Source organism: Balaenoptera physalus (assembly GCF_965194825.1).
Source record: "Balaenoptera physalus genome assembly, chromosome: 9".
Classification (NCBI taxonomy): Eukaryota; Metazoa; Chordata; class Mammalia; order Artiodactyla; family Balaenopteridae; genus Balaenoptera; species Balaenoptera physalus.
Genome location: NC_138888.1, coordinates 97644510 through 97669826, shown reverse-complemented (window position 1 = coordinate 97669826; position 25317 = coordinate 97644510). Strand labels below are relative to the sequence as shown.

General features: G+C 37.3%; 1 pseudogene across 1 annotated transcript; it reads right to left on the bottom strand.

The window, feature by feature from the left end:
* Positions 1-23288, bottom strand: LOC309666639 (low molecular weight phosphotyrosine protein phosphatase pseudogene; annotated as a pseudogene). Its single transcript has one exon. The product of its transcript is annotated as a low molecular weight phosphotyrosine protein phosphatase pseudogene (transcript).
* Positions 23289-25317: the final 2029 nt, after the last annotated feature.

Genomic DNA, 25317 nt, shown 5'->3' with positions numbered 1-25317 from the left:
ATACACGTTAAAGAAAGCAAACTATTGAGATTTATTTATGAACATAAAGGAACAGAAAAGAGTAAGAAATTACTTTGAGATTATTAAGCAATTACTGAATGATTAGGGCACTAGGGTATAACTTTTGAAGTGCCTTACTTTCCTATGTTCTAGTTGCAGTTAAACATTTTTTCTCAATTCTTTACTTTTTAGGGGTACCATTATCAAATTCTCAATCCACTTAACCTCTCAAGTTTTCAGTATAAGAATCTCATGGAGCAATTCCACAGGAAGCCAGACATAAGTTTGCTCAGTTTTCTTGCCAAGACATCCCCGTGTTTCTACCTCTGCCACCCCTGGTGGCCTGGTGGGAAAGCTGCCTTGCTCATCCCTCAGGCCCAAGTGGGTTCAAGACTCAATGTCTCCCACCAGGGACCCTCACGATACCGAGGACTGCAAGTTGTTCCTCTGAACTCTCCCTGCTTCTAAGCGACCGTCACTCAAACCGATCTGTGACTGTGTCCACCCAGGATTTCGGGTCACCAACTATAAACAGGGAGTGGAGGAGAGCTATTGCTCATATAGCCCTCCACACGGGGACCTGTCTTGGGGCTGCAGCCCCAAGGCAGAGAACGCACACTCTGCTGAAGATGGAGGTAGGGGGGGCAAGGCCCCGGTGGCTGCAGGGCCTCCAGCTTCTTCCATGAACAGATGACTCAAGTGGAAGCAACTTGCTTACTTATGCACTTACTCTGCCAGGACGACTGCCTGACCCTGAGCCGACGGGCAAACATCACACATCTTCCAAAATAGACAGTGGAAACACTGCCTTCTGATTCTTCTTCACCTCCTAAACTGTCTGAATCAAAAATTTTTATTTATTCTTCCACCAAACACAACTGATTTCCATCTACAATTATTTTTTAAGGTAAGAAACAGTGAGTCAACGGAAGAAAGGCCTGTGGCCTTGAGCTAGGGAAGAGTGACACTGTGACACTCGACTGAGCCGCCGGGCTGTGGGGATGAGCTTGGGCCGTGCAGGACGGGACCCGGGTCAGCGAACCTTCTCCAGGGCAGCTCTGCAGCACCGCACGCACTGCTGGTAGATGGTCTCAAAGTGAGCATTACTGCCGTCATAGCGATCTTCAAAAATGAGCTGTAGTTGTTTTTGTGGCTCGTAGCTTCCAAGTAGTTCAATTTTCGCTCTACAGTTTTTAACTTGGTTACTTTTTCTATTCAAATCTCTATGGTTGCTTTCATCCATACTTAGTATACAGTCAAAAGCAGCGGCAAAGTCTTCTTTGGTAACCTGCCGGGCAACGTGACTCATGGGAGTACCATGCTTCTTCATGCAAACCTGCCCCCGATAATCAGGAGGGTTTCCTAGTTCATACGTGGACGTCGCTGCACTGTCCATCCTCCAAGTATCTGAAACGTTTTGATCAGTTACAAGTTTCCTGAAGACTGCTTCTGCCGTGGGTAATAGACAGATGTTACCCAGACACACGAACACCCCCGACTTGGTCACCTGCTCGGCCATCGCCCCCCCAACCCCGCACCAAGAAGTCTTAATTAAGACTGATGCCTGAATGAATGACATTCTCGCCTTTGCATAAAAGTGAAATTAAAGACAGCAAGTCTTCAGTTCCCAGCCAATTTAGTTATTATGTATATCAGAGTTTAGCAAAGTCTCAGAATAGGAGAGTTGTGCCTAAGTCCAACTTTTTTTTCTTATGTAGTATTTTTGTTAAAGACACAGTTCTGCAGTTCATGAAAATCTTATAATTTGAGGGCCTCATTCATCAAATGGCCAAATGTATAAGTTTGGCTAAGAGATAGAAAATGGAACTCTTTCGAGTCAGAAATTTGATCCACAATCATTACTAAATAATGTCTCCAGAATCTCTTACTTATCTTTTTTATTTTAAAAAAAGTCAGAATATAAAAGTGTTTACATGTAATGAATGCTTTCTTTGGATTGTCCTTGAAATGGGATACTTTTCACTTTGCTAGACCTTTTCTTCTTTAAATTTCTTAGACTTTCTTAAGACAAGAAATTGTATGACTATTTCCTAGTGTCTCCTATGGTCAGGGTAGGTTTTATATCTTTTTTGTTTCTTTGTTCTTTTGTGCTTTTGCATTGTTTTGTGGCTTGCAATTGGTGGGTAAATATTTCCTAGAAATTTGGAGAATTGAATGATGCAAATTACTTGGAATAGAGATTAATTATTGTTCAAAGAAACCCATGGTCCACTTCAGACTTCTGAGCTTTGCCCATGTCCAGTCTTGTTATTTCAGACAAGTGAGATTAAACTCATAAGACAGAATAAAAATAAGTAAAAAAAATCATTTATAGAAGTAAGGAATACTTTCTACTTAGTGTCTAAGTTGTCCATCTGATGGAAGGACATACATTAGAATATTTAATTATTAAATAAGAAATAACTCTGGCCCTTTGCATAAAATTGAATAGCCATAGGTTGGAATTAGAGATTTTTGGCTAAACATTATTCTCTTTGATTAATATAGCTTAACCACAGGCATCTATATATCTATATTCACACTATATCTATCTATATCTCTGTTGTCTATTGCTACGGGCTGAGGATTAAAAACCAAGTTATTGAACTTCTTCAACCTTAGAATTCCCTGACTTCTTCAGAGCCTAGGAAGGAGTTAGGGAACTCCACTATCCCAGGAAAGTGTTCACTTACTTTTGAAACTATTTTGTTGCTCTCTGATACATGGGTGTCTTCATTTCAGAAGCCCTTGGGCTCAGTTGTCTCCATGTTTTCTTTTGAAGCCATTCTCATGATTTATAAACCACATGTTTGTGTTCTGGGCAAGGTTGATGCATTGTCTTCATACCTTACACAGAAGCTTTGGTGTCAATCACACCACAAAACCTCACCAGGATGAGATCAGTTTGTTCTGAGTAGCACAGCAATAAGAGAAACTTTCCATTATGTTCCCTTTGATTCTTTAAACAACCAAAACATGGTTCATCCATAACTACTTTCTGTGATTTAAAATACTGAGGGTTTTAACAAAAATATTTATTGAATAATACTGCAAGTTAACAACAACTTACTTCTACTTTGAGAATATTTACATTCAGGATGAGAAATTATGCTACTAGAAAAGTTTTATTTTAAAACTATAAACTGCATGGAAACATATTAATGAAAATAAACAGATTATTCTCCATGGAGTTAATGTTTTCCAGAAGTTCAATGATTTAGATTTCTCTAAGCATTATAATATTTTTAAACACAGCTTTTCATAACTAGTGAAAAATAGAACCGAAATCACAGAATCTAAATCTCAGAGTTTTAGATATTGCAATGTTTTGCTTTGGCAATTTTATAATTATTACAATGTTCTATGGTAAGAAACGTCTTTGAAAATCTGAAAGAAAATGTATCTAAGGTCAGGTTAAGAGAGATGAACTAAATCTTCACAAATGAGATGAAGAATTGCTAAAAATATAAGTAAGGACATTAAAATCATAAGAAAGGTTCATACAGGAATGCTTGCCCTCGAATCTAACATTTGCAAATATGTTTTATACATTTTGGGAGAATTTTTAAAGAAAATTCCAAACCAACTGCAAAGTCAACATTCTGTGAAGGATGATATAGTAATGTGAACATGTGATTGTCATCAACAATGAACTCATTAGAAAGTATTGGGAGAAATGCAAATTTGAAAAAAATTTTGACTTCCAAGATTATATTTTAAATTTGAATTGGTTTTAAATCTTAATATTACTATAAATTATAGACATATATTAATTTAACAAAGACTGTAAATTCTGTGTTCCAGGCACTGTAACAGGCATTGGGGATATAAATTAGCATAAATGTGCTATGAAGGAAATGGATTTCTATAGCAGTTAGAAGTAATTTTGGCTGTACCTAAGGAAAACCTATTAATACTTTAAATGAATAGTTTTCTCTTACTGAGGATTTCTGGAGTTGGGAGGCTGCTAGCTTTGGTTCAATGGCACTGAATGATAGAACCATCCTTATGGTCATTCTTTCATGCTTGCAAATTCCAGACATTGGCATTGTGACTGCTTTAAAGATAGGTAGACAGGAGCAGGAGCTGTGCTAATGACATCTTTTCTTTCTATCAGGAAAACAAATGCTTTCCTAGATGTCATCTAACAAAATTCCATTTATTTATCATTGGCCAAAACTTGTCACATGCCCACTTCTAGCTGCAAAGGGAACTATAGCTGAGTATTTAGTTTTTTCAACTTCTGTGATGGAGATGGAATGGAGGAGGAGGGTGAATATCAAGTTGGGTTAGCTTATCAATAAGGTCTACTGTAACCATCTCCCCTACTTGAAAAGTAATACCTGATACATGATAAGGAAGCCAACTGTATTTTTCAGCAACTACTGAGTGACATGATTGATAACCTCTTATATTCTCTAGCTATTGTGGTATAACAGGAAGAAGGGCTCTACTAGGAAGTTAGAATAAGCCTGTGAAGTAAGAGTAGAAGTTACTGCAGTAGAATTTCTGTGTATTTTTAAAGGGAAAAGGGTAATTTTAACATGTAATAAAAGAATTACCTTTTTTTTTTTTTGTCTTTGAATTTGTGGGAGTTAAATGCATATATTTTAAACATTTGTTCACTAGAAAGTAGGGAACTGTTTATTTTTATTTTTTTGGCTGCATGGGCTCTTCGTTGTGGCCCGTGGGTTTCTCTAGTTGTGGTGTATGGACTCCAGAGCATGTGGGCTCAGTAGTTGCAGTGCATAGGCTTAGTTGCCCTGTGACATGTGGGATCTTAGTTCCATGACCAGGGATGGAACCCACACACCCTGCATTGGAAGCATGGAGTCTTAACCACTGGACCACCAGAGAAGTCCCCGGGAACTGTTTTTTTTTTATTTTTTTATTTTTATGTTTTCTATTCAAATAAGCTGGAGTTAGGTATTATTTTATCTTAAAAAACTATAAGCAGGGAGTGTTACTTCAGTTAATGGTAGAGTAGCTTGTATTAGACAAACCGTTATGCAGAGAAGAATAATAAATTCTTGGTGAAGTAAAAAACATCTAGTTGAAGGCACTGGAGAGTGACCAAAAGCAGGCAGAAACAGGAGTATAGACACTTGAAAAGGGAAACTGCTCTGGGTGCGTTTTACATTTATGAATTTTCTGCCTGAGGTCATTCTCTTTGAGAGTGACATGGAATGGCTGGAATTCAAGCAGAAATTTGCAGTCTTACTGGCTGGAGGAGTCAAAGAATGGAGTTTGATATTGCCAAGGTAGAAGATAAGTGAGGAAAAGGCTTTCTGGAAAGGGAGCTAATTGAGGTGGAGGCCCCCAAACCAGCAGATAAACCCCACTTTGATTGGTCCCTGAACTATGCATACATGGGGGAATGCAGCAGACTTGCCAGAAAGCAAAACTGAGTAGACATTTCAGCTGCTTACAGAAGAGCCAGAGTTTGGAATTTGAATCCAATCAAGTTAACTGACTACTAGAACAAAAATCAACACTATAGGAAAAACTGACAGAATCCAGGATATTAAAATGCATAATTCATAATGATCAGTATGAATTGAAATGTAAAGAAACAGGAAAATGTGACCCACAGACAAGATAGAAAGTAGTAAGGAGAAACCAACCACAAGATGACTCAGATGTTTGAATTAATGGAGAAGTTTTTTTTTAAGGCTGTTGTAAATATTTTCATGGGTTGGAACAAAAATATTTCATAATGAATGAACAGATGGAGAATCTCAGCAGAGAAATGGAAATTATAAAAGAAGACCAAATGAAAACTATAAAACTGAAAATACAGTATTTGAAATGAAAAATTTGAACTGAATGGGCTTAATACGAGATTGGAAATTAGTGAATGTGAAGAGAAGTCAATAGAACAGGGGAAAAACTAGGAGAAAAAAAAACCAGCTCAGGTCTTACAAAATGTATTGCTTAAATGATAAGAATTGAAAGTTGAAATTACTCTTTGATCCATGGGCTAAGGAATAGATGTTGTGTTAGCAGGCATGAAAACATTAATCTCATTGTATATCTCCATCAGATCCCTCAGGTGACCCGGTGCATTGTCAATGAGCAGTAATATTTTGAAGAGAATTTTTTTTTCTGAGCAGTAGTTTTCAGCAGCAGGCTTAAAATATTCAGCAAACCATGTAGTAAACAGAAGTGCTGTTATCCAGGCTTTATTGTCGCATTTATAGAGCACAAACAGAGTTAAGTTAGCACAATTGTTAAGGGCCTTAGAATTTTCAGAATGGTAAATTGGCTTCAACTTAAATTCACCAGCTGCATTAGCCCCTAACAAGAGAGTCAGTCTGTCCTTTGAAACTTTGAAGCCAGACATTGACTTCTCCTCTCTAGCTATAAAAGTCCCAGGTGGCATCTTCTTCCAATAGAAGGCTGTTGTGTTTACATTGAAAATCTGTTGTCTAATATAGCTACCTTCCTGAATTATCTTAGCTATATCTTCTGGACAACTTGCTACAGCTTCTACATCAGCTTCTTCACTTTGCACTTTTATGTTATAGAGATGGCTTAAACCTCATGAACCAACCTCTGCTAGCTTCAAACTTCCTCACCTCTCTCAGCCTTCATAGACTTGAAGAGAGTTAGGGCCTTGCTCTGGATTCAACTTTGTCTTAAGGGGGTTGTTGTGTCTTAAGGGGGTTTGATCTTCTATCCAGACCGCTAAAACTTTCTTCATATCAACAAGAAGGATGTTTCACTTTCTTAACATTCATGAGTTCACTGAAGTAACACTTTTAATTTCCTTTAAGAACTTTTCCTTTGCATCCACAACTTGGCTAACTCTTTGGTGTAAGAAGCCTAGCTTTCAGCCTGTCTTGGCTTTCAATATGCCTTCTGCACTAAGCTTGATCATTTCTAGCTTTTGATTTAAAGTAAGAGACATGCAACTCTTCTTTTCACTTGAACACTTAGAGGCCATTGTAGGGTTATTAATCGGCCTAATTTCAATAATGTTGAAATTAGGGTAGCCGAAGGAGAGGGAGTGAGATGGAGAAATGGCCAGTCAGTGGAGAAGTCAGAACACACACAATTATCAGTTAAATTTGCCATTGTATATGGGTGCAATTCGTGGTGTCCCCAAAAAATTACAGTAGTAACATCAAAGATCACCATAACATATATAATAATAATGAAAAAGTTTGAAATATTGTGAGAATTACAAAAATGTAATGCAGAGACCTTAAGTAAGCAAATGCTGTTGTAAAAATTGCACCAATAGACTTGCTAGATGCAGGGTTGCCACAAACCTTCAATTTATAAAAAATACAATATCTGTGAAGCATTATAAAGCAAAACACAATAAAGCAAAGTATGCTTATAGTCTAAAATGCATGTAACTGTAAGACTAGAATGAAAAAAATATAGTGAGAGAACACAAGAAGTATGTGAAGACATCATGCCTAAAATTTTTCCAAAACTGGTGAAAAACATAAACTTAAAATCCAAGAATTTTAGCAAAACCCAAGAAGGGTAAATGCAAATAATGCCACACCTAGGAATATCATAGTCAAACTGGTGGAATCCAAAGATACAGAGAAAGTCTTGAAAGTCACTTGAAAATATTGACTCATTACATATGACTCATACATATTACAATGATGCATGTAACTGCTGACAGTGATATATACATAACTGTTCCTTATCAGAAACAGTGGCGGCCAACAGATAATGAAGCAGCATATTTAAGTGTTGAAAACTAAGAAGAAAATGTTCTGTCAATCCAGTGTTATGACCAGTGAAAATGTTTTTTAAAAGTGAAGGCAAAATTAAGAAATTTTCAGGCTTAAAATAAAACTGAATTAGTCACAGCAGTCCTGCATTACAAGAAATGATAAGCAAATTCTTCAGTCTGAAGAGAAATGACTATCTAGAAACTCAGATCTACAGAAGGAATTGAATGGCACAAGAAATAGTAAATGTGTGGGTAAATATTACAAATTTTTCTTCTTTTAATTTCTTTAAAAGACCTATGACTATTCAAGGCAAAAATTATAACACTGAATGGTGAAGTTTATAATATATGTATGTATAACATGTATGACAATAATAACATAAAGTTTGAGGTGGGGAGTGTAAATAGAAGTATAATATTTTTACATTTGATGTGAAGTAGTACAAAATTAACTCTATGTAGACTGAAAATTTAAGGATGCACATTTTAATCCCTACAGATTCACCAAAAATAATGCAAAGAGGTATAGCTTCTTAGCCAATAAAAAATTTTAAATGGAATACTAAAAATATTCAAATCAGTTAAATGAAGGCAGAAAAATAGGAGCAAAGGAAGAAAAAACAAATAGTGCAAATAAAAAAAAAATCAGAGTACTAGATCTAAGTGCAACTGTTTCAATAATTGCATTACATATGAGTGGATTAACATTCCAATGAAAAGAGGTTGTAAGACTAGATAAAAAGGCAAGACTCAATTATATGCTGTCTATGAGAGACACTTTAGATATAAAGACTGAACATTTTTACTTTTCTCACTTTTATTTCGTCTTCCCATTTGGATGGATGAAGATATACCATTAAAACATTAACCATAAGAATAATATTAGGCCAAAGTGATCTCAAGTCAAGGAGTATTATCAGAGATAGAGAGGAACAAGTCATAACGATGAGGGTCAATTCAACAAGAAGACTTAATATTTGTAATTGTGTATGTGCCTAAGAGCTTCAGAATATGTGAATCAAAAACTGAGAGAAGAAAGAGGATGCTAGGAAAATTCACAATCATGGTTAGAGTTTTTTTAAAAACACCAATCTCTCAGTGATATACAGAACAAATAGGCAAAAAATCAGGCAGAATATAGAAGACTTGAGCAACACTGCCAATCATTTGAGTCTATTATTATTTATAGAGTTTGCAAGAAGGGACAGGCCCTTCTTCTTCACCAACACCCCTAAGCTATTGTAAATTTCAGAGGCCCTCTTCAGGTTTCTCTTGATTCTGAACATAGATAACAGGTTCTTAGGAACCCCCTGCAGTTTTATCTGACTTTGTTTTTCTGCTTGAGAATAAATGTTCTTTATTCTGTTGTCTGGAAAAAAAAAATTTGCAAAATTCAACACCCGCTCATTATAAAAACGTTGAGCAATTACAAGAAGGTAACTTCCTCAGTCCAACAAAGAACACCTATAAATCATAAACTACAGCTAACTATACTAAATGATGCAAAATTCTGTAATTTTCCCCTAGGATGAGTAGTAGCAAATCAAGAATGCTAATGCTCACCACTTTAACAGTGTCCTAGAGGTTCCAGTCAGTACAATAAGGCAAGAGAAAGAAATAAAAAAAATAAAGATTGTAATGGAAGATGTAAAATAATCTCTATTCACAGAGGATGTAATTATCTATGTAGACATTCCTAAGGAATCTCAAAGCAACTACAAGAAATAATGAATGGATTTAGAGATTTCATAGGTAAGAGATCAATTTACAAAAATCAAAGGTATATCTATATACTGTGTATAAATAGGAAACAAGTTAAAACAACATTACATTTAAAATATAAAAACAAAATATTCTGGAATAAATTTAATAAAATATGTGAATGTCCTCTGTACTGAAATCCACAAAACAATGATGAAAGAAATGGAGTGGCAAAATATACCATATTCATGAATTGGAAGACTGAATTTCATTAATTGTTAATTTTTCCAACTTAATTTGTCAATTCAGTGAAGTCCTGATCATAATATCAACAGAAAATTTTGTACAAATTGTTCAGTTCATCATAAAATTTATATAAAAATACAAAGGTCCTGGAATCTTCAAAATAATTTTTTAAATGAATGAAGTTGGAGGATTTAAACTTCCTCATTTCAAGGGTTACAATAAAGAATTTTTATTTAAGAGAGTGGGGTATTGGCATAATAATAGACAAAGAGATCAATGAAACCAAATAGCAAGTCTGAAAATAGACTACACATATACAATCAATTGATGTTTGACAAAGGTGCTAAAGCAATTCTTTGAGGGAATGGATGATACACTTAAATGTAAAAGCTAAATCCCTGACATTTTTAGAAGAAAATATAACCTGAGGTTGGCAAATATTTCTTAGAAAGCAAATACAGAATAATAAAAGTAAAATTTAAAAATGATTAATTAGGTTTCTTCAAAATTAAAAGCTTCTTCTCATCAAAATACTCTATTAAGTAATTAAAAAGCAGGATAGACTGGGAGAAAGTATGTACAAAGCTTCTCTCTGACAAAGAACTTGTATCTAGAATATTTAACAAAATAATATAACACATATAATAAAATAATAAATACAACCAATCAATTAAAAAATGGGCAAAATTTTGAACAAACAATTCATCAATGAAGATTTATCAAATGGCCAATAAGCACTTTTTTTTTAACATCTTTGTTGGAGTATAATTGCTTTACAATGGTGTGTTAGTTTCTGCTGTATGACAGAGTGAATCAGCTATACATATACATATACCCACATATCTCCTCCCTCTTGCATCTCCCTCCCACACTCCCTATCCCACCCCTCTAGGTGGACACAAAGCACCAAGCTGATCTCCCTGCGCTATACATAGCACATTTGTTTTTTGTTTTTTATTTTATTTTTGGCTGCGTTGGGTCTTTGTTGCTGTGCATGGGCTCTCTCTAGTTGCAGTGAGTGGGGACTACTCTTTGTTGCAGTGCGTGGGCTTCTTATTACGGTAGCTTCTCTTGTTGCAGAGCATGGGCTCTAGGTGCATGGGGTTCAGTAGTTGTGGCACGTGGGCTCAGTAGTTGTGGCTCATGGGCTTAGTTGCTCCACGGCATGTGGGATCTTCCCAGACAAGGGCTCAAACCCGTGTCCTGGCAGGCAGACTCTTAACCACTGGGCCACCAGGGAAGCCCAGCACATTTGAAAATGTGTTTAATACCCGTAATCATCATGGAAATGCAAACTAAAACCACAATAACATAGCACTACACAACCATGAAATTGACCCATTTCAACTGGATGAAGTCATATGACAAATTCTGGCCAATGGGTTGGGAGCAAAAGTGACCTGTGTCGCTTCTGGGCTGGCCCACTTAATTATCAGTGTAAAGCCTGTAGATCTCTCTTTTCCCCTCTGGTATGATAACTTGTAACCCTTGAGATGACTGTAAGCAGGATGGTTAATTTTATGTGTCAGTTTGACTGGGCCATGGAGTACCCAGATATCTAATTAAACATTATTTCTGGGTGTGTCTGTCAGGGTGTCTTTGGATGAGACAAACATTTGAATCAGTAGACTAGAAACGAAGATTGCCCTCCTTGATGTGGGTACCTCGTCCAATCTGCTGAAGGCCTTAATACAAGGCTGAGTAAGAAAGAAGTCTCCCTCCCTGTCTGACTGTCTTCAAGGCAGGACATTGGTTTTCTCCTGCTTTCAGACTCAGACTGGAACTTACACATTGGCTCTCCTGGGTCTCCAGCTTGCCAACCACAGATCTTGGACTGCTCAGTCTCCACAATTACATGAGCCAATTTCTTTTAGTAAATCATATATATATACATGTATATATATATGTTTTCTTTCCTATGGAGAATTTGGACTAATACATATTTCTGTACTACGAAGTGGGGCTCTGCTGTAACAAATACCACAATGCACAAGCAGCTTTGGAACTGAGTGTGGGTAGAGGCTGGAGGGGTTTTGAGGTGAATGCTAGGAATACGGACATTAAGGGTGATTCTGGTGAGAGCTCAGAAAGAAAAGAGGACTGGAGAAAATGCTTCCATCTTTGAGAATACATAAATAATCATGAATAGAATGTTGATAGTAATATAGACATTAAAGGCCATTCTGATGAGGTCTCAGACAGAAATAAGGAACACATTACTGGAAACTGAAGGAAAGATGATCCTTGTTAAAAAGTGGCAAAGAATTTAGCTGAATTGTTTTCATGTTCTAGTGTTTGGTGGAAGATAGAACTTGTGAGTGGTGAAATAGGGTATTTAGCTGAGGTTATATCTAAGCAAAATGTGCTTGGTTCCTCTTGACTGCTTATAGTGAAATGTGAGAAGAGAGAAATGAATTGAAGAAGGAATTGTTAAGCAAAAAGGAAAGTTTTGGAAGATTCTCAGCCTGTCCATAATGCAAAAAATGAGGAAACATGTTTAGTAGACAATGCCAAATGTTTGACTGGAGTATCACTTGATAAAGAGATTATGGGATTATATGAGCAGAAAAATTGCCAGTTTTTTTAAAGGTTATACTTCATTTATAGTTATTTAAAATATTTGATATATTCCCCATGCTGTACAATATATCCTTGTAGCTTATTTTATACCTAATAGTTTATACCTCTTAATCCCCTACCCCTATATTGCCCCTTCCGGTTTTAACTGAAGGAGATAGAAATGGAATGAAAGGAAGGAAGGCTATTGGACTTCTTAGATCTTACAGGACCAGACCGTAGAGTTATATGACTGTGAACACATACTGTTCTTCAAAACAGAGGAAGAATGGAGGCTTAAGTGTGGGGTCCCTGCCTGGCAAAGTCTTGGGGACATGACCTCACCTAGCAGAGCCTTGGGCACATGACCCCATCTGGCAGAACCTTGGCAGTGCGACCCCTGCCCAGCAGGGCTGTGGAGTTGGGTCTGCTGCCTCAGTGAATCCAAAAGGCAGAGCATCAAACCAAAGAGGATTATTTCCAAGCCTTAAGATCTTACGGAATTTGCCTTGTTAGGTTTTGGACTTTCTTGGAACCCGTCACTCCATTCTTCCTTCTGATTCTCCCTTTTGGAATGGGAATGTCTGTCTTATGTCTGTTCCACCATTGTATTTTGGAAACACACCACTTATCTGGTTCTTCAGGTTCACAGCAGGAGATGAGTTTTGCCTCAGGTTAAGTTGCACCTCAAGTCTCATGCATATCTGATTTAGATGATATTTAGATGAGATTTTGGACTTTAAACACTGGAATGAGTTAAGCCTTGGGGAGGTTGGGATGGAATGAATGTATTTTGCATGTAGAAAGATTTAAATTTGGGGGGGCCAAGGGGCAGAATATCATAGATTAAAGATTTATGTCCCCCCATAATTCATATATTGAAGCCCTAATCCCCAATGTGATGGTATTTGATGGGGGGGCCTTTGGGAGATAATTAGCTTTAGATGAGGGTATGAGGATGGGTCCTCTGTGATGGGATTAGTGTTTTTCTAAGAAGAGGAAGAGAGACCAGTGCTTTCTCTCTTTCTCTGTCCTATGGGGACACAGTGAGAAGGCCATCTGCATAATTTTTTCCTACACTGTCAGCGTTATCCCGTTACATTGTTAACAGATTGTATAATAATGGCTATTGTCAGTTGGTGTATTTCACCTCTGAAATGTTGACTGCTGTGTGGTCATGCCCAACAATTGTCTCCTGTCATGCAAGGCCTGGGAGATACTGAACATCAATTTCAGTCCTGGCCAGGGACTACCCCAAAGAACTACTCTTTTACTTTTTATTGTGAAAATAGGTCATCATACTTGTTATATGCTCTGATAAGATTATTTCAGTAACTCTGGTACTTCTCAAATAAATCACAAAATTCAAGGATGTCAATATTTTAGATAAGGCCAATTCTTATACGGTCAGCCCTTCACATCCATGGGGCGCACCTATGAATAGAGGTTGCTGACTGTGAGAAACTGGAGCATGTGCAGATTTTGGTACCCACGGGGGTCCTAGAACCAATGCCCGGCAGACACTGAGGGACAACTCTATATTGTTTCCTAATATTACTATTTTTCTCTGAATCGTGTAGATCTACCATACGTACTTTCCTTTTTTATTCTCTGGTTTAGTAATTTTTGCTCAACAGAATATAATAAATGGTATCCTAAAAACAGAGTGGCCACATCTAAGTCCTTATTTTATTGGGAAAAGTTAATGTAAGTAAGAGCAAGTCTTTTGATAATTTGTTAGTCTGCATATGTAGTGTAAAAATTAGAACTGAGTATTTTTGAATTTTAGCCTTATATGTATGCTTCAGATGTAATCTGTTTGTCTGAAATATTGTTGGAAGTAGTTAAATTATTTGTAACAGCTGAGATTTCCGCTTTGATTTGCCAGAAATGAGGAAAAAAAAGTTTTCTACTGAAGCCAAAGCTCATGTCATTAAAAAGTTTTCCCAAAAATACCCCTTCTCAACCTTATCATATGACAATGTGATATGACATAATTAAACATAATTCCATTTCTCTTATTCTATCATGTCACAGTATATCACATTAAACTGATTGCTCTTGGAAGAAAAGCTAACTTCAGAAGTTTTTTTGGTATCAACCAATAATTATTTTGCAGCAGCACAAGGCTACTTCTGTCCTCAGACTTCAGAATTTTGAAACATCTTTTCTGAACTTCAGAGCAAGCTAGATAGAATTCTGTCACAAAGGTGGCTGGGATCAGCCCCATAGAGCTTGTGATGTTCTGCGTGATATCTGGAGTGGAAAAGAGATAGTGCAGGTCTCTTGAGAGGCGAAATAACTGAGTATATATTAAATAAATTCATGTGCCCTCCAAGGTATGCTCATGAAATCTGCCCTCAACAGATTGGTTCTTAGCCTGTACAATATTTTAGGTGGAGAGATTAAAGATGTTTGAACAGAAGCACAAGGAGGTTCTAGGTGCATTTCCCTTTTGACACCAAGGATGTACTTTTGAAAAGCCTGGTATATGTATTGTTTTATGCCACTGAAGTTTTAAGATTATTAGGAATATTTGAGAGGAACAAGGGGACACTGTTAATAATTATGCCAAGTAACATGCATAAACCTGGACTTTAAAAAGGCAAACCAGGATGTGTGTACACATTTTCTCATTTAGTTTTAAAATAATTATATTTAATACAAATTGCACACAAAATAATCCAAAATACAAAATTCATTACATAAAATAATTACAGAGGCACTTGAACTTCATTTAACTTTACATCTGATTTAGTGTTCAGTACATACATAGCTTTCTATAGGCTTGGTTCATCTAGTTGATAAACTGAAGCCAGAAATAGATTGAAATCTTCCTGTTGTCATTCTTGTTGAGCAGATCCTGAGTGGATCCTGCTCTAAGACCCCATAGTTAAGAATTTCATGGAAAAATCAAAAGAAGTTAGAAATGTAAATACCTAGAGCTGGGTTTCATTTCCAAGGATGCTGTGCTTTATGAGATGGGCACCAACCCTCAACTCTTGCTTTCACTGTACAGATAGTAAGAGAAGACACTATAGGTGCCACAGAAAAGAAGCAAGCAAGAGAATCTTCAGAAATGCTTTGTTCTCTGATTTAAGAAAATAATTTAAAATAATTATTTTCTTTAACATAAGGCAAGGTTAATTCTTGATTAACCAGGATAATGGTAGTGAAGGAAGCTATGAATACCCAAATCTACGGTTAGAATAAAACTAGTCAAGTATAATACACAATAGAATGATTGTAAAGTTATTTTATTAAAATCGCATTAGATGTTTGAAAACATTCAGTGTTCTATGGATATTATCCATGTATGAAAATAATAGACATATAATAGCTTAGGAATATAAAACAGGGAAATTTTTTGATGAAAAATGGCCAAAATTCTCTATCTGTTGAGAATGTCTGCTACTTGCTTTTTATTTCCTGTCTGACTCTCTCTCTCTGCCTCTTCCCCAGTCCCCTCCTGCCCTCCCTTCCTACCCTCTCCTTCTTTTTAATTGAATGAGACCTGAGTTGGGCAGAGACGCAGAGATATGTGTGTGCTCCCTTCCTCTCCTCTTCAGCCCTCATTTAATGACTCAGATTTCTGTCTCTGTTTTGTAGCTGTGCACTGGCTTTCTGGCTATTTGATAGAGGTGACACATTTGCGCATGGCAGTGAACACAAGTTGGTGTCTGCCATTGTGTGGGACCAGATGACAGAGGTAAGCTTCTTAATTTAGCTGTGTGTGGACGGAATAGTGACAGGGAGGGTAGGGTTGGTGAGGAATGGAGCCAGGTTGAGGCAGGGCTCTAGGTGATGTTATAATGTAGTGTAGGGGCCACTTTCTCAGCATGGTACACATGGTCTTTGGTCCTCACACATGCCCTGGTGGCAGGAAGAGCCTCTGGTCAGTTTCTTACTACAGACATTCATGCAGTTTTCAGTCCATGACCCAGTGTCATTTGATGTTGCTCTATATAATGCCAAAGAATTCCCACCAGTCACTAGACATCCTTTGATCTTTACCTCTACCAGATTCTTCAAGGTGACCGAGGTGCCATGAAATTGGATTTCTAATATTCTTGATGCTCTTCTTTGCTTTGGTCCAGAATTATCATGTCCATATCTTTTCATTAGTTCTTACAGATCAACAACATAAATGGTAGAAAGAGAGGTCCAGGTGGAGGAAACATGGTCCATTGCAGAACTCCCTTGCCCAGGGTGACGTGGTACAGGGCACACTGCCGTGGGCATTGCTACAATGTGCCGCTGTCACTGGCCCAGAGAGTGAGAGCTCTGAGAGTGTGGCCAAAGCATGCATTGTCAGTGCCCTAGAATAAATATGATCACAATCACTACTCAACTCAACTGCTTTTGTACATGTGTTGTTTTATATATGTGCAAACATATATGGCAGTCCCGTAGTAGAGGACGTCCAGCGGTCTCTTTCTGTGCCTCCCCCTCCTGCCACTCCCATGTACTTCCTTGCATTCATACGTGTCCTTAGTACATTCCCTGTCTCACTAGAAGCAGACTTTCAGATTAAAGCTTCCTTTCTGGGGCCTCTGGGGTGAGCCCCTTCTTCTCATACCTCCTCAGGGACCTCACTTGATTAATTATTTCCCAAAGGGTGGGTAGTGCTCTCGCACATACAAATCTTGGTAGTGGTAGCAAATATTCAACTAAAAATGGAAGGCAATGTCTCCATTTTTCTAGTTGCTTGATATTGAGAAATTCTCTTGCTTCTCATTTGACTCTAGAACTCACGGCAAATGGACTTTTCTAGGATCCAGCTTTTCTGGGCCAGCTGCTAAGAGTAGCTCTTGGGATGTGTAGGTCACTCTGTTGACAGCTTCTCTCTCCTCATTTTTTCCCAGCAGTTCTGAGCTATTGACAGTAGAGAATTGTCTACCGAGGGACCACTGGAGCTTCTTATCTCTTTTCTCATGGTCCCAAACACATTAAATAAAAGAAGGGTCCTTTCTCTAAATCTGAATCTTATTTTGTTTTGGGTAAAAAAGCATAATATAAGAAATGGGCATAAAAACAGGCAAATAATTAAAATAAAACAACCACAGACTTACATATTTGAATCTTACCCTAGTGATTCAGAACATGTTTTTAGTCTTGTAAAGTAGTAAATGGCTTAAATGGATTCTACTGAAGTTTAAAAACAGGCTGATCTCCATAAGCTATAATTTTGAGAAAAAGATTTCAGGTCACACATTGGTCTTTGTAGCTACATACCCACACAGGGATACTACTGCCAGCAGCACCATCTTTGCATTAAAAAGAAAGACAATATTTGTATTGTAATTAAATCTAAGAGGGATAATAATCTCAGGAGAGATTTATTATAGTCTGTTGCACTTAATTATCTTTTCTTTTATGTACCAGTGAAAATAATGAAACCTTTTTTATTGAAATAAGAACACCTCAAGTAAAATCATAGCATAGCAGGATGAAGACTGTAGAAAATGAAGATTGAGCAGGGAAAAGGTGCATGAGAAATTGAAGACAAGACCATGCAAAAAATTATTTTAATATGATTCAGAGCTGGAGTTAAGATGGTGACAACGGCTTGTTGGTTACCTGATCTGATGCTCAGTTATACACTTTCTATAACGTTTTCTTTAATAATCACTTCAGCTCTACATGGTAGATATTTTTCTTCCCATACTTATAGATGAGGAGCTGAGATTCAGAGAGAGCAAAGAACCTGAGTGACAAAGCTAGTTGGTGGGAGGATTTAGTCTAGGTCTCTGACTTCATGGCCAGTGTCTTTCTACTTTCTCAAAAAGCAGACTGAACAGAGAACTAAAGAGTTGGCTTACCCTGTGATCTCCAAGCTCCTCCAGCTCTCTCTACTTAAAATTTCCATGTACATTTTCTTTTATTTTTTTCAAGATTACGTAATCAATAGTTACATCATGTAAAACTTGAGGAACAAATTTAGATTCGTTGAGAGAATTTTAAGTGATATCACTCAAATCAACAGCCAATACTATCAGAAAACCCCATTTCAAAGATAAATTAACATCACTTTTAAAACTGTTAAATTGAGAATCTCAATATTAAAGAACTCTTACAGTTTTCTAGTGAGTAGATAAATTGTAGATTTAAGAATCCCCCTTTTTGAACACTGCTACACTGTTGGTGGGAATGTAAATTGGTGCAGCCACTGTGGAAAACAGTATGGAGGTGCCTCAAAAAACTCAAAATAGAGTTGCCATATGATCCAATCCCACTCCTGGGCATATATCCATAAAAAACAAAAACAGTAATTTGAAAAGATACATGCACCCCAATGTTCATAGCAGCACTATTTACAGTGGCAAAGGTATGGAAGCAACCTAAGTGTCCATCAATAGATAAATGGATAAAGAAGATGTAATATATATATATATATATATATATATATATATATATATATATATATATATATATATATACACACATACATAATGGAATACTCAGCTATAAAAAAAGAATAAAATTTTGCCACTTGCAGCAAAATGGATGGACTTGGAGGGCATTATGCTAAGTGAAATAAGTCAGACAGAGAAAGACAAATACTGTATGATATTACTTATATGTGGAATGTAAAAAATACAACAAACTAGTAAGTCAAATAAAAAAGAAGCAGATTCACAGATATAGAGAACAAACTAGTGGTTACTAGTGGAGAGAGGGAAGGGAGGAGGGGCAAGATAGAAGTGGGGAAAAGAAGGGTTTTTAAAGGATTATATGAAATCATGTGTGTGAAACTTTTAAAAATTGTAAAGCACTATAGAATTTAAAGAATCTTTCATTCAAAAAAACACTTTTAACCTTTGATCTAAAAATAAACGCTAAGAATGTACAATACTTATAAATGTATTATGCACAAAATTAAGTTCAAAATAGTTCACATGTTTCATGCTGTATGTTATAGATATGCTAAGATTAATTTCAAGCAGATTAAATAAACATTGAAGTGCAAAAAGAGTCCCCCTTTTTAATAATTTCAACCCCCATTTCCCAAGCATGAGAATCATTACATTTCTTGCTATGTGTTATGGGAACTGATTTATATTTTTAAAAAGGTTGAGAGCCAGAAAGTTATTTTTCGAATACAAAACACTAAGTCACATTTTTGCTAAAGAAAGGCTTGTGTAAGCACATGCTGTTTCATTTTATCAGCCCTCCTACCAGTGTTATTGGTGAGGGTGGATACAAGACCCCTAATTGTAACATGAATGCTTGTGGCCCAGGTGGGGTGCATTGCTAGCATGCTTTTGGGTAGAAAACGGATACTGAACCCATGAGAACTTGTCCTAACTTCCCATTTCTTAAGCGATGTCTATGATTTCTGAATAACTGGTTTCTGCTTTAATCTAGCATTCCACCAGGAGCACATCATGACATCTCTGATTTATCGATCCATTTATTTCTGAGTTTATATATGGTGACTTTTGTCCAAAGTTCTAGACACTGAATAAGCTTCAGAAAGAGATTGTCCTTAAAAACCACTCTTCGAACAAGCATAATATAAAATGATGTAAAATTTGTGTCATTAGTTCACCACAGTCCTCTAAAGATCAGTTATGTGGTTTCATTTTTGTGGAATTACATATGAGTGTAAATACATTTATTTTAATCTGTATCTGTACACGATGAAAAATTACTAGTGCATTGCTGTGGACACAAGCTGGGGAATTAATCTTCTTTTTACCACAAGTTGAGTATGTGCCCTGGACAAGTTAATGAATGTCACTGAGCTTAGGTTCCCATTCTGAGTTGCTGAAAGTATATGGGGCTGGACTAACATCACTCTCTTGTCTTTCCTCCTCCCTTACCCTTGTCAAATGCTATGCACGTTTCCATTCCTCTGTTTTGGATATCACTGATTCCTCCCTCTGGAATGCCTTCTCCTCTTTCCTGGCTCCTACCCATGATTTCTTTTAGAGCATCAATAAGAATGGAAATGCTCCAATGAGAAAGTACAAATTATACATGGATCATTGGAAGACAAGTGTAAGTTAACTAGACTTTAGGCCCTGAAATGGTGTCATTTAAAGATCAAATACCTGCTGAGTAATTGCCATGTGCCACACCCTGAGCTCAAGATATGACTGGAAAACCAAACGCCAGCCCTCCTGTTGTTAACTAGACAGCGTGGAAGACAGTGAGTGAGTCAATAGAAGTTTATGCAGTTCCTCTGTGGAGTCTTAAAGGATGGTATAGATAATATTTTCTGAAGGGATGAAAGAGGAAGAATTTTCCTGATAGTCAAACACAAATATTCAATGAAGTCCACTGTGCCATTGCAGAGATCAAGTGATGAGTTAATATTTGTCTCTACCTTCACCAGCCAGAATGACATCTTACTATGAATTAGAGGGCTTGTTGCTGCATCTAAGGCAGGCAGACCACCTAACCTAATCTAGCAACTAAAAATTACTTACATTTTTATCAAAGAGATAAATGCACAGAGTTTAAAAAACAAATGATTCTTCAAAGTTTATAAGAAAAAACGGCAGCTTCTTACCAGACCCCATCCATCATCTAGTTTCTCTGCTAGAGGCAACCGCTGGTGAACACTTTTACCTCTTAAAGCAGTTTATTCTGGTATTTTTCTACATATTCTAAAATAATATACTCATATTGTTATTATTCATCTATCAATTTTAAGTATTATATTGACTAATTAAAGAAATGGGGTTTACTCTTCTAGTAACACCGCCTTGTTCCACCTTCCAAATAGTTATATCACAATTACTGATTAAATCAATATCCAGTGCTTACATTCTTATGACATTATAACAGCATATTACTGCTAAGTAAAGTGGTGTGTTCTAAAGACATTTGCTTTTTTATACAATTTTGTTTTCCCTGCAGTTATTAATTGCTTCATATTTTTACATTTCATATTTTGCTTAGTTTTCTATGTATCTATTTCTTCCTAGATATTTAAGATCAGATTCAGTTAGAGTGACAGAAAAAAAGAGCAGTGGCTTAAATAAGTAGAAGTTTATTTATCCTTGGAAAACAGAGTCTGTAGGTGAGCAGTTGAGAGCTGTCGTGGCAGGGCTGTGGTCATCAGTGTTTAAGTCTTCTCCTTTTATCTTACTGCTCTTCCATTTTCAACACGTGGCTTGTACCTTATGATTCAAGATAGCTACTCAAGTTGTATCTAGTTGCCCACCTTACATTCAGAAGCAGAGAGGAAGAAAGAAATAAGAGCATATCTCCTTCCCCTTTCTTCTTTTGTTCTTGTCTCTTGTGATTTGATAACTATCTTTAGTGTTATGTTTGGATTCTCTTTTCCTTTTTGTGCGCTTATCTATTATAGATTTTTGGTCTGGAATTACCATGAGGTTTTTGTATAGCAGTCTCTCTATATATATACATATATATGTGCTTAAGTTGCTGATCTCTTAATTTCAAATGCATTTTAGATACCCTGCATCTGTACTCTCCTCACTTCATGATTACTGTACTTGATATCATATTTACATCTAATTGTTTTGTGTATCCCTTAACTTATTGTGGATACAAATTATTTTACTAATTTTGTCTTTTAACCTCCCTACTAGATTTTTTTAAGGGGATTTAAAAAAATTAATTTATTGTATTTTTGGCTGCGTTGGGTCTTTGTTGCTATGCATGGGCTTTCTCTAGTGTGGTGAGCGGGGGCTACCCTTCGTTGCAGTGCATGGGCTTCTCACTGCAGTGGCTTCTTGATTTCTTACCTTTATTGTATGTTTGCCTTTACTAGTGAGATTTTCCATTTTGTAATTTTCTTGTTTCTAGTTGTAGCCTTTTCTTTTCATCCTAGAGAAGTTCCTTTAGCATTTGTTGTAAAACTTGTTTGGTGGTGCTGAATTCTTTCAGCTTTTGCTTGCCTGTAAAGCTTTTGATTTCTCCTTCAAATCTGAATGAGAGCCTTACTGGGTGGAGTATTCTTGGTTGTAGGTTTTTCTCTTTCATCACTTTAAGTATATTGTGCCACTCTTCTGGCCTGCAGAATTTCTGCCAAAAAGTCAGCTGATAGATAGCCTTATGGGAGTTCCCCTGTATGTTAAATATTTGTTGCTTTTCCCTTGTTGTTTTTAATATTCTCTCTTTATCTTTAATTTTTGTCATTTTGATTACAATGTGCCATGGTGTATTCTTCTGTGGGTTAATCCTGTATGGGACTCTCTGTGTCTCCTGGACTTGAGTGACTGTTTCCTTTCCCAGATTAGGGAAATTTTCAGCTATTATCTCTTCAAATATTTTCTCAGGCCCTTTCTCTCTCTCTTCTCCTGGGACCCCTATAATGTGAATATTAGCGCACTTGATGTTGCCCCAGATGTCTCTTAAACTGTCCTCATTTCTTTTCATTCTTTTTTCTGCTCTGTGGTAGTGATTTCCCCTACTCTCTCTTTCAGCTCACTGATCCATTCTTCTGCCTTATTTAGTCTACTATTGATTCCATCTAGTGTATTTTTCATTTCAGTTATTGTATTCTTCAACTCTGGTTGTTCTTTATATTTTTTATCTTTTTGTTAAAAGCTTCTAATTTCTTGCTCTGTGCATACATTCTTCTCCCAAGTTCTTTGATCACCTTTATGATCATTACTCTGAACTCTTTCTTGGGTAGATTGCCTATCTCCACATCACTTAGTTCTTCTTCTGGGTTTTTATCTTTTTCCTTCATCTGAAACATTTTCTCTGTCACGTCACTTTGTCTAAATTGTTATTTGTATGTTTATGTATGTGGTAGGTTAGCATGTCTCTCAACCTTGGAGTAGTGTCCCCTGTAGGATACATGTTATGCATCCCAGCCGTGCACTCCCCGCTTGTCATCCAAGGGCCAGGGGCCAGCTGGTCCCAGGGTAGTGTCTGGCCTGCATTTGCAGACTCGGTCTGCAGGCTTCAGGACTGTAGTTTTCTTGCTTCTGGTTTCTGCCTTCTGGTGGGTGAGGCTAGTCTAGAGGCTTGTGCAGGCTTCCTGGTGGGAGAGGCCAGTGCCTGTCCATTGGAGGGTGGAGACGAGTCCTGGGCACTCTTATGGACAGGGCTGTGTCTAGGGGCATGTCTAAAGGTGGCTGAGGGCTCAGGAAGTTTGTAGGCAGCCTGTCTGCTGATGGGTGGGGATGTGTCCACACTGGACACAAGATATGAATGAAAAGCACTGGAACCTACAGGCTATTGTGTGGGGCCAGGTCTTGGTGCTAATGACCCAAGCAAGATGTCAGTCTCTGGGAGAGTTCATGCAGATAAATACTCCTGATAGAGCCATCACCAGTGTCTATGTCCCCAGGGTGAGCCACAGCTGCCCCCTGCCTCCCCAGGAGACCCTCTAAGACCAGCAGGTAGGTTTGGCCCAGGCTCCTATCAAATTACTGCTTTTGCCCTTGGTCAGGTGCATGTGAGATTTTCTGTACACCCTTTAAGAGTGAAGTCTCTATTTCCCCCAATCCCTTGGAGCTCCTGCAATCAAGCCCAGCTGGTCTTCAAAACCAAATGTTCTGGGGGCTTCTCTTCTCAGTGCCAGATCCCTGGGCTGGGGCTCTGATGTGGAGCTCAGAACTCTCACTCCTGTAGGAGAGCCTCTGTAATATAATTATTCTCCAGTTTGTGGTTCGCCCACCCTGGGGGATATGGGATTTGATTATATTGCAAGTGTTTCTTCCCTTATGTCTTTAGTTGTAGAAGATCTTTCCTGGTAGGGTTTTCAACAATGGTTGTTTCGCAGGTGGTTGTGATTTTGGTATGCTCGTGAGAGGAGGTGAGCTTAGGGTCCTTCTACTCCGTCATCTTGGCTGTTCTCCCCAAGCTATTTCCTTTCTTTGAGGATACTTTCCAGGAGTTTCAAACATCACCTCCACTTACATTCTGTTAGCCAGAGCTTAGTCCTATAACTGCCCCTAGATGCAAAGAAAGCTGGGAAACATCCTTCTTATTCCAAGAAGGTATGTGAGTAAGAATATGAGAAAGGAAATTGTGAGACACTTAGAAGTTTCTGCCACATGTCCCAAATATTCCAATAAAATTGTAGAACCTTCCAATGCTCTATTTCACAGACTTAAACACATTAGATAATCTGTCAGTGTCTTTACCTCTGAAGACTTGCTTCTGGGAGACTTCAATTCCTTTACTCCACATTGGCCTGATTACTCTCTAGGCCTGGTAGCAGCCTGGAACTTTCCTCCTGAACTTTCTCTGCTAATATCCCATCTGACAGGTCTTCTTTTCTAGATTCTATGTGCTTTTGCTTCTGTTTTCTTGCTCATTTTGTCAAAGCACATCCTTCAGTAGTTTCCTGAGAAAGGGTACATAAAAAGTACATTTTTCGAGATTTGGCACGTGTGACTATGTGTGTCATTATTCTATTCACGTGTTTCATTATTCTAGCCTCAGACTTGATTGAGATTTCACTGGATACAATATTCTAAATTGAAAAGTATTGTTCATCAAAGTTTTGAAGAGAAAGATTAGGAAATGAAATTAACCTTAAGAATTTTTGGAAGATGGGAGGAAACTGCATTGTTTTAAAATGTCACTGAATTTTCCCAATGAAACAAACAGAAAAACTAGAATGGGAAAACTAACAAAACTAGGAGACAAAGAATTTCGGAAAACAACAAAATACGAGCAAATGGGAACAAACCACTAATAGCTCCATGTGGTATCAGAAGCAATTCAAGAGGAAGAGGAGGGAAAACAATAAGATTTTGATAATCCAGAGACCTGGAGAATACCACTACCACAATCAGGTACTAACTGGAAAGCTTCACAGGCAATTCTGAAGGGAGCAGCTGAAACTGAGAGAGAATGATTCCATCTTAAGTCGAGTACAAGAGGGTTACAGGAAATTCTGATGCTGCTGGAGCAACTTGGTGACACAACCTTAGAGAGACGAATTTTTACAAGTGACTATGCAACACAGTGATTTGACTATACATTCTTAGCTCTGTAAAGACAAAATAAGTGCAAAAACATCTTAAACTATTACAGTTCTCATAAAGATGATGATAGTGTTAGTTTTGTTACTCTTGAATAGCTTTGTATGCATATGAGATAAAACAAATATTAATTACATCAGTGTCCTTTAGAATAGATATTTTGTTATTATAGAAGGGAAGGAAATATGTAAG